At 46.4% G+C, this 6,725-nt stretch overlaps 1 pseudogene; it reads left to right on the top strand.

Annotated features, from left to right (window-relative positions):
- The first annotated feature begins 379 nt into the window (after positions 1-379).
- LOC149331041 (uncharacterized) lies at positions 380-2,231 on the top strand (annotated as a pseudogene).
- The last annotated feature ends 4,494 nt before the right edge of the window (positions 2,232-6,725 follow it).

The raw sequence follows: 6,725 nt of genomic DNA, 5'->3' as shown, positions 1-6,725 counted from the left end.
AATTCTAGCATCGCATCGATAGAAACGGAGAGGTGCGACACTTTACAGGCATCCCCCCACCCCCTCTTGAATTTGATATTGTTCCCGCAGGGAGGCGTCTGCAGCATGCAGACGTTGGTGAGTGGCGACACCACGGGGTTAACCCGAGCATCCGCAGGGACATCCCCGCAGGGGGATGATGGTGAACAATGCGTCACCACGGACCCGAGCATCCGCGCTTAGCCGTGCGTGGCATTGCCGTGTCCGGGGAAAAGGGGATCCTGGTGGTTGAGCCGATGCCGAGCGTTTGGACCCTTAAGGCCCCTCGGCGGAGGCAACACACCACTTTGGCCCCAGCTTCCTGTAGACGGCACCTCCGGCCTGGCCCAACCGGGGGAAATCGGCAGTCGCCTTTTCCTGTCCTCCCCTCTATCTTTGACTTTCCTATTTCCTTCCTTACAACTTTCCTGTATCCTCCTCTCTTCTTAGTTTTTTCCCTTTTTTCCTGGCGGCGAGGGTTAACCTTGTGTGGCCAACTAACCTGAGTTGCGTCATATTGGGTTATAGTTGAGGTGTACAGCTGGCGTGGGCAGGACTTGCTCGCAAGTTCCTGTCCCGTCCCCTCGTTGGGCTCCATGGTGGGTGGCTGGCACCACGGCCGAACAACACATATTTTTCATGGCTCCCCCCTTTTCCAAACCAGATCGCCCTCATAAAAGAGGGCGGAACGAGGCAACTGCAGAGTTTTTCGAAAAACCGAAACCATTTCCAAAATTTCACGTTCTTCATAGCGAAGAAACTGAAAAAACCGCAAGAACCATGTCCCCATTCTTAGTTGCAAAAAGTCTAACTGAGGCCTTGGGTCCCGGGTACAAACTGTCTAAAATGCCAAGTGGTGACCTGCTCCTTGAACTCAGAGACATTGCCCAATACTCAAAACTTTCCAGCCTAGTGTCCATCGGGGAAATCCCTGTATCAGTTACAGCACACCGATCTCTGAACACCGTCCGTGGTGTGATATCCGAAGCAGATTTCATTCACCTCACCGAGGAAGAGATGCTTGAAGGCCTCAAAGAACAGAATGTCATAAGTGTGTATCGTATCAAAATAAGAAAAGACAACAAAGAGATACCTACAAAGCACCTAGTACTGACTTTCAACTCAAGCACACTCCCCGAATCCATAGAAGCTGGCTACCTCAAAATAAATGTCAGACATTACATCCCAAACCCACGCAGGTGCTTCAAATGTCAACGGTACGGTCATGGGTCTCAAAGCTGCCGTGGCCGCGAAACTTGCGCTAAATGTGCATCAAAAGAACACGCTTCCGACAACTGTGAAGGAGCAGCACCTCGCTGCGCAAACTGTGAAGGCGATCATCCCGCCTATTCGAGGTCATGTCCATCGTGGAAAAATGAAAAAGAAATTGTTACAATCAAAACAAAACAGAATATCACATTTAAGGAAGTGCGACGACTGTTTTACGCAAAGAACAGCTTCAACTTTTCCACAAAAACAAACTTTGCTGATGTGGTGCGCAGGGGCGGCGCACCACACAGCACTCCGGCATCTGCCCAGGCCACCTTCACGGAGCCTGTGGCAGTGCCATCAACGCCCCAGGCAGAGACAGTGAACGCTGCTCTGCCATCCCCAAAGCAGGGAGCGCCGGCTCACGGGTCGGCACCCAGCAGGACTTCCCCCCGTCGGGGGAGGCCTGACACTAACACATCCGCGGCTTCCCCGCGGTCCACCAGCACCTCTAGTGAGGTGATGGAGGTAACTCCCGATCCGCCCGCTTTGCAGCGGCGGAACCGCTCTCTTGAGCGAAGAATAGACAGGACCCCAATAACGGGCCCAGAAAACAAGTAAATCCCTTCAATCCTCACTCAAAAATATAAACATGACTTTCCTACTTCAATGGAACTGTAGAGGATTGCTCAGGAATTACAATGATATCACACATTTTCTTGGCTCAATGTTTCCTGTAGCTTTATGTCTTCAGGAAACCAACCTCGGTCCACAACATACGAATATCCTGAGACATTATCAAACATTCCGACGTGATCGCGAGCATGCTAACAGACTCTCAGGAGGCGTCGCAATCGTCACTCAGAGCGGCGTCCCTGCTAAAAAAATCAATCTTAACACAAAACTGGAAGCGGTTGCGGTTAGCGTCGTGAGCTACAAAACCATAACTATATGTTCTCTATATCTTCCCCCGCACATGACATTAACAATACAAGATTTAGAAGGCTTGATGAATGAACTACCGGAGCCATTCCTGGTAGTTGGCGATTTTAATGCTCACTCTCCGTTTTGGGGAAGCGAACGCTGTGACTCTAGAGGGCAAACAATCGAAGATTTTATACTTTCGAATAATGTCTGTCTTTTAAATACGGGAAAAGCCACATATTGCTGTCCAAGCACAGCAAAAATGAGCTCTCTCGATTTAGCTTTCGCATCACCATTACTTTTTAACGATTTTAAATGGGATGTTTTAAATGACCCCATGGGCAGCGATCACTTACCTACCATCATCAGGCTCTCATCGTCGACTCCAATCATCCCCACAAGGCCACGGCGCTGGAAAATTCAGCTCGCCGACTGGTCACTTTTTACAAAAAGTGCCACTCTGGAAAAGGAATTTTGTGACGACCTTAGCACAGATGAAATTAATGAGAAGTTTACCGAATGCATAATATCGGCCGCAACACTCGCTATACCACAAACAACAGGACTTGCACAAAAGAAACACAAAGTGTGGTGGACAAAAGAATGCACATTAGCAAAAAAACAACAAAAGAAAGCCTGGAGCGCTCTGCGTCGATATCTCACTGCAGAGAACCTACTCACCTTTAAGAAGGCAAAAGCCAGAGCGCGGTATGTGCGAAGAAATGCAGAGAAAACCTCTTGGCAGAAATATGTCTCCTCAATAAATAGTTCAATAACATCAAAGAAAATGTGGGAAAAAGTTCGTAAATTTACTGGTGACCATACCCCTTTCACACTTCCTCTCTTGACAGCACCCGGGACACAAACATCTTTAGAAGAACAGGCCAACATACTGGGCGAGCATTTTGCTGAGATCTCAAGCTCATCCAACTACACAAACACATTTCAGAAACACAAATCAATAGCTGAAAAACAAAAATTTCCATCTGGAGCAGGTGTACATGAGGATTATAACCAGCCTCTCACACTACAAGAATTAAATAAAGTAGTATGTTCTGGAAAAAAGACAGCACCAGGACCAGACAACGTGCATTACGCTATGCTTGCACATCTCTCCGAGGCTGCTGTAGAGGCACTGTTAAAATTCTTTAATAAAATCTGGATAACTGGAAATATACCTGACGAGTGGAAAAAAGCAGTCATAATACCTTTTCTCAAACCCGGAAAACCACCAACAAGTCCTAGCAGTTACAGACCAATAGCCCTCACCAGCTGCATTGCTAAATCTTTCGAAAGTGTAATAAACATTAGACTAACCTTCGTACTTGAATCTCGGCAACTACTAGATAAACACCAATGTGGGTTTAAGAAAACATGCTCCACCACAGATCATCTTGTCCGCCTAGAAAACACCATCCGGGAGGCGTTCATCCACAAGCAGCACTGTATTGGGGTCTTCTTCGACTTGGAGAAGGCCTACGATACTACGTGGAAGTTCGGCATCCTCCGTGACCTAGCAGAGCTAGGTATCCGCGGCAGGATGTTGAACTGCTTGAACGACTTCCTGACTAACCGCACATTCCGAGTCCGCCTAGGAGCAACTCTCTCCATGACTTTCACCCAAGAGAACGGCGTACCCCAGGGGTGCATTCTAAGCACGACACTCTTCATAGTAAAAATGAATTCTTTAGCTAAAGTAATACCCAAGTCCATAATGTATTCAGTTTATGTAGATGACCTACAAATAGCATGCACGTCCTCCAGTATATCAACCTGTGAGAGACAAATACAAATCACACTAAATAAACTAGGTTCTTGGGCAGACAGAAATGGATTTAAATTTTCTCCTCAAAAAACAGTAGCTGTTCTTTTCTCATTGCGACGAGGCCTACAGGTCGATCCCAGTCTATACCTGAATCACACTGCGCTACCAATTAAACAAGAACACAAATTTTTAGGCCTAACTTTCGACAAGAAACTCACATTTCTACCACACATTAATAACCTTAAAAAGAAAGCTTCTCAAGTCCTCAATATCTTAAAAGTGCTCTCACGGAAGCGGTGGGGGTCCGATAGAGCAAGCCTTTTACAAATATATCGCTCTCTGGTGCGCTCCAAGCTGGACTACGGGTGCATAGTATATGGTTCAGCAAGAGCATCCTACTTGAAAAGATTAGACCCCATTCATAATCTTGGTTTGCGCCTATCATCTGGAGCGTACAGAACATCACCAGTAGCCAGCCTATACGTTGAAACTAATGAGCCCGCTCTTGAGGACCGAAGAATCGCACTAACATGCACATACGTCTTAAAAATCCGTTCTTTTCCGAAACATCTCTGTCATCCAGTTGTCACCAAGTGCCCATCTAAAAGATTATTCATCAACAAACCACATTCTATCAGACCATTACTGCTGCGCTTTGAAGATAAATGTGAAGAGCTAACAATACTAGATGCCCTACCGTGTATTGCACAAAGGAATGAATATTTACCACCATGGTACAGCCTGCCTTCAGTATGTGACCTCACAATGACACATTTAGATAAAAAGCAAACGCCAAATGAGTACATATTACAGGAATTCTTTGCACTACAAGAAAAGTATGACACTTACATTGAATTTTATACCGATGGCTCAAAAACAGAAAATCACGTTGGAAGTGCAGTAATCCAAGGAAAAAACAAACAGATAATGCGACTACCAGAATGCGCATCGGTTTTTACTGCTGAGTGTTATGCCATCTTTGTAGCTGTGGAAAAAATAGTAAGAGAGAATATCAAAAATAGCATCATTTACACCGATTCCCTGAGTATGCTCAAAGCACTGCACTCCAGAAATGCTGCTGAACCCATAATAGGTAACGTCATACATAACATTGTTAAAATCACAAAACAAAAACGTAACATTAAATTCTGCTGGGTTCCTAGCCATGTTGGAATCGTAGGTAATGAAAAAGCAGATGTATGCGCTGCACAAGCCCGGAATGGCCAAATAAAACAAGTGAGCATACCGTACAGGGATTGCTTAAAGTTTATCAACAGTAAACTCAGAAATAAGTGGCAGGCCGCATGGCAAGATCACGTAAACAACAAATTACATTCTGTGAAACCAATTTTAGGGGAATGGCAATCATGTAGGCATCAAGAACGTTTTACCGAAGTTATTTTATGTCGGCTCCGCATTGGACACACCCACCTCACGCACAACTTTCTGCTAGCCAAACAAAACAAACCTCTCTGTGAAATGTGTGGTGCTGAACTCACAGTGAACCACATTTTAATTTCATGCATAAAATTAGAAGAACTAAGAAAGAAATATTTCACAACATTTTACAGGGAAAGCATCCCATTACACCCCATGCTACTCTTAGGTGATCGAGCACTGGTTGACATTCCATGTATTTTTAGGTTTCTCAAGGAAGCCAACGTTTTAAACAAACTCTAAGTATTTTTAAAAAGCTTCACCATTAACAAAAACTCTAACCTTGAGGTTGGCGCAGCATAGCCTCAGTTGCTTTTGCGCCATAAAAATCTATATAACTAACTAACTGAATTTGATATTGCTGCAGCGCTGTCGCGGTTGCTCGCAACAGTATGCTGGATCTGACTTTCTGTGTGAGCTGTGTTACGCTAAACTTTGAGCTTCGGAAATTGCTGCATACCCAGAGAAAATTTCATGCACAAAGTTGGCTTCGAAGACCATGCGGCCAACGGCTTCTCGGGAGCCCCCCCGTGCGTCGTTATCTATAAAGAAATAAACTGTCAAAACGCCGCAAGGTCATGTTAAATGCGTAGGGGCATACCCACGGAAAGTTCACAGAAGCTTTTACATGCTCGAAGTTCGAAGGTATGCTACCTCTTATCCCTGCCCTCCCGACTCCCTCCAGGCTCCCTTTCCATATTTGCACGCGGTGGGCACCTAACAAGACGCTCACAGCGGCGACCGAATTCTGCAAATGCGATAACTGGCGAGTGAAGAGTGTGACGAGTAGTTAGCCGCTATGCCCACAAAGAGACGCTCATTATACGGTGGCAAAACTCCGGCCGGTCTCCGCACATACTTCCCGGGAAGCTTTCAGGGAGAGCCCTGACAAACTGTTCCCTTCCGAGGACCCGCATTAGTGAAGAAAGCGTTCGTGCCAACACAAGAGAACCCCTACTGAGGCCGAGATGGTCCGCTGAGTTGAGCGAGCTCTGTCCCCAGAAGCGACCGCGCACGTGGGCGTTTTTGAAGGTACGTACGGCCAACAGGAAAAGCAGGAAAGCAGCAAACAACCGAGTCCGTGCGCCCGCTCCACGGAAAGGGTTCTCTCGACCCAAAAGGCCGCTTGCCGATGGCCACGGTGCGTGGAGAGGACACAAAGGGGATCTTCCCTCGTATCTTAAGCAAGGAAGCGAAAAAAAAAATGAGCTTTTGCCCTTACTCTGGGGCGAAGGACTGGCAATGCTACTGCTGGGACAGTAGTTGTCACGATTGTACTCCTCACCGGGTTCCACTCATTCAATTGGATTCTCTCATGCGCTTCTTCTGGCCTCAACGCCAGTGGGCAGGCGAACAGAAATCGCAAATAAAA

This window comes from Amblyomma mixtum, chromosome 9, assembly GCF_055824585.1.
Source record: "Amblyomma mixtum isolate Tamu chromosome 9, ASM5582458v1, whole genome shotgun sequence".
In the NCBI taxonomy this organism is placed as follows: Eukaryota; Metazoa; Arthropoda; class Arachnida; order Ixodida; family Ixodidae; genus Amblyomma; species Amblyomma mixtum.
Note: the sequence above shows the minus strand (reverse complement) of the source record. Positions and strands in the feature narration are given on the sequence as shown.